This window comes from Triticum aestivum, chromosome 4A (assembly GCF_018294505.1).
Source record: "Triticum aestivum cultivar Chinese Spring chromosome 4A, IWGSC CS RefSeq v2.1, whole genome shotgun sequence".
NCBI lineage: Eukaryota > Viridiplantae > Streptophyta > Magnoliopsida > Poales > Poaceae > Triticum > Triticum aestivum.
In genome coordinates, this window is record NC_057803.1 from 586,596,802 (window position 1) to 586,600,886 (window position 4,085).

At 46.6% G+C, this 4,085-nt stretch overlaps 1 pseudogene; it reads right to left on the bottom strand.

Annotated features, from left to right (window-relative positions):
• Nucleotides 1–201: 201 nt before the first annotated feature.
• On the bottom strand, nt 202–3,626 carry LOC123083946 (uncharacterized; annotated as a pseudogene).
• Between the last annotated feature and the right edge of the window lie 459 nt (nt 3,627–4,085).

The following is a 4,085-nucleotide window of genomic DNA, read 5'->3' on the forward strand; positions in this document are numbered from 1 at the left end:
TAACCGATGAAGAAAAAAATCCTAATATACAAAGGTAAGCTCATTGTGCATTTTCTCTTTCAATGTGATACACAATAAGCATAAGTAACCACCAAAATCTCTCAATACCGATCATTAACTAGAGACCTCCCGGGAGCCAAAGCCCTAACAGCCATGGCATCGAATAGAAGAGTTGGTCTGCAAAGAAAAAACGACTACCTCTCAGGGGCCGTAGATGGCGGCGATGACCCTGGTGTTGCCCATCTCGAACAGCACCGACCCGTCGGCCCTGGAGAAAATGTCGACCTCGCCCTTGAGCTACCGCATCTGCAAGGCAAGGCAGCAAACAGGAAGAATCAGAGGCAGTCAAGCCAGCATGAAGAGGATGAGGCTGCTCTGCTGTGGACAAGAAGATTTTAGCTAGGTATGATTGTTAAAAGAAATCAACAAGACAGTGTAACAGTAGCAAACAGTATTCAGAGCATCATTACCCAGAGGTTAATCATGGGTACCTTGGCTTGAATTCAACATCAATTCAACATGAGGGAGGGAGGGATTGCAACAAGGGGGATCGAACCTTGATGATGCGATGATGTTGCTTCTTGTCCTTGTCCTTGCCCCGCCAGGCAGAGGAAGGGAAGCTCCGCTCGATCTGGCCACCGTCCGTGGAGGTCGAGGCCCATGCCCTCTTAGCTGCAAAAACAAACTTTCTCAGTACACACAACAGGAAACAAGGGGGATCAGAAAATGTAACGCCTGCAAGTAGTACTGGGGAAAATATCCAGTGATACAGCCCATCACATGATACTATAGACCTTCACCTCTCTCCTCCAGCTCCCCCTTGTTCTCAATTTCTCACCAACAGGTCCAGAAGAGCCCATCCGGCGATCCAATTTGTCTCAAACTAAGAGCGCCTTTGTTAAGCAAACATACACTACATCATTTGGAGGACATTGCAAGTAGCCAAGTGCTTGTATAGAGTTTGTCTTTTTGTACATATTCAGATTAATTGGAACACGAAAAAGAGATGGAATGCAGACATGCTTAATCCTTCCAAACTGAGGTGCTCCATATGTACATGCAGAAGAAAATATATCGCCATCCGTTTGCATTGCTAACTAATACTGAAAGCATGAGCACTATGATCACACGACAAATACAGAGAACATAAATTTTCCAGGACATGAATCATTTCATCTATTCTCATTCTTCTAGGACGCCATCCAGTGGCGGGCACCAAAGCACAGCTACACACAAGTCATAACGTGAACAGATAGAAATGCTGCTATTGTCAATATCTCATCAGAGCATTCAAAATCATATGCTGACAAGCTCATTTTTCAGGTCATGGGCTCTTGCACAAAATCAAACAGTATTGTTAACAACCTCTTGACTTGAGAAGAGAACATTATTCACCAGAATGTAAGTAAACCAGTTGTAATTAAAAACAGTACAAGTATAAATGTATGATAGAGTAGGCTTGCACAAGTATGGAACGACATGAAATCCTGTAAGTAAATTGTCAACACAGCAGCATAATTTCACATGCTATCAGAAAGTCATTGAGCACATTCAGTAGACTAATATTGTAAGCCTAAAGGTTGAGTAGATAAATAAAGCATAAGAGCATATATAAACTCGTCAAACAAGATGCATAATAACTAAAGTTCTAGGTAATGAACCTTACTGATCAGTCTGTGAGGCGTTAAAACTAGCAAATAGCAGATTCAGTACAAAACAATGTAGCCGCATCGGAAGAATAAGTTGACATTTTATTATTGTTTTTTTTGTGAAGTGCCAATTACATTAGTACTAAATATTTGACATTATACATGCAGGGAATTTGTATTATATTATCATCCTTCGCACTTTTTTTAGTTGTGCATTCCAGGGACAGGAGTCAAGTATCACTTATTCTTATGAGCTGATAAAGAGAACAAGTCATTTCCTGGTTGGCTCTATGTTGAATTCGAAATATCATTATTGATTAGTAAACCTTGAGGCCAAATACGAGTGTCTATCAATGATCGTTTATCCAGTAACCAATGTCAGATCATAGAACAGAAAATCATACCGATGAGAGGATGACTGAGATCGGGATTCTTTTTGACTTGCAGATTCTCAGTTACCAAAACAGCACATCTGGGAGACCTATTTCCTAATTCCTAGTATGAATTCATTGGCAAATAAAGGCCTCCCAGAGTAATTCGTGGTAGGCTCCTTCTTAGAAAGGGCTACATTGTGGGAAAACATTCACGAGACAATCTTATACTCCCTCTGTCCCATAATGTAAGACATTTTTTGATATTAGTGTAGTGTCAAAAAACTTCTTACATTATGGGACGGAGGGAGTATATTCTAAAATTAATTTTTTGGACGAACACAGAGCAAAGGATGAACTACCCAAACAGAGTTCGACTCCTCCGATCTGCGTGGCAGTTCCCTGCGAAAGGGACGCGGGCAAACATGGGGTAGAAATCTGGCTGGTCTTGGACCACCAATGGAGGTAGTACCACAATAGGAGGACGCGGGTCAAGCTCCGACCGCTGCGAGCGGCACAGCTGTCGCCGGCGACTGAGCATGTACTATGAAAACCCTAGAACTACTTTTTGGTTTTTGTTCTACCATGCATCGAATCGAAGGGGCGACAGCACACAGGAGGATGGATCAGTTCCTAAATTACAGAATGACCAATGGTGTACATTGCAAATTTGCCAATGGGAGGTAAGGCTGTGCCATCCTGTCCCTCCATTCCAAATCCAACACACCATACAGTACAGTATCACGGTATCATATGATGAACCGTAGCACCAGATATAGACTCAGTAGTACTGCTTTGCTATCAGGTGCAATAACACAATTTTTTTAATTTCTACCATGCTTCCATTTTGCAGCAACCAAAAATCAATTGATTGTGGAGATCTTTCAAAAATTAGTTTACAGTTCACTAGGCAAGTTACAATCCATCTGTCAAATAAAATCGCTCATCTGCCAGAAGCATAAGCAATCAGACAGATCACACAAATTCAGTATTATTATTGTGCAAACAAAAAAATGTTCAGAGTGCCTCCATACACGAATCATAAACATCCTCTTATATTATGGATGCGCTTGTATCAAGCTAGCCCTCACGGTTGGATGGATGCAAGTGTCCTGCCTGACATGATTAACCCGTTGTCTCTTAACCGACGCCGCCGAATACAGGGGACAAGAACAAAATCAAGTTGTTTCTAATGCGTGCATACTGACTAACTGAAGAACTGCTCGAGTTTCAGTGGCCAAGAAGAATCGGATTTTGCATCACCAAGAGAGCACAAGGAAAGGGGATTGGCGGGGTTACCTGCCCTGATGCAGAGGAACGCCGGAGGAGGAGGTTGCAGGTCCCGGTGGTGAAGCTGGCGCTGATGAAGGCCCGCGTAGAGGGATCCTTGGTGCCGTTGCCCGTCGGAGGTGCGGGGGTCGTGCCGGTGACCCACTACGGCGGCTAGGGTTCGGACCCGCCGTGGTTGTGGATCCCGCCACCGTGGCCCCTGCGAGGAGCCCGAGGAGGACCCCACAGACTTGGCCTTGGATCCGGCCGCAGCAGGAGCGACACGGCCTCCCCTCTCGATCTGGGTGCACGGCCGCGGCCCCCCGGTCTGGAGCATAGGGAGATGAAGGAGAGACTAAGGGCACCGGCGATGGGGTGGAGGGCAGAGGATGGGCCTCGGGGAGACGAGCTCGCCGCCGGTGGGGTTGGGATTGGGGGAGAGGGAGGAGGTCGGCGGCAGCGGCGATTGGGTGGGACGAGGAGGAGCAAGCCCCGTGTCTTCATTTTTGGGGCTGGTTGGACGCATGCCGGATGAAGGCGAGGGGAGGGGGATGGCGGAGACGAGGTCGGCGGTGGGTGGGGGCGGCGGTGGTGGGTGGGGATGGCGGAGGTGGCGGGGACAAGGAAGAGGACGGCGTGGCAGCCTCGATTGGATCTGGAGAAGGAAAGGGTGGGTGGGTAGGTGGGTTAGGGTTTTGGTCTTTCAGGAGAAGATCCACCATTGGATGGGCGCGTGATGGATGGCTCAGATCGTGTCCAACTTGGTGATCCGCGTGGACGTGGTTCCTCGCTTCTC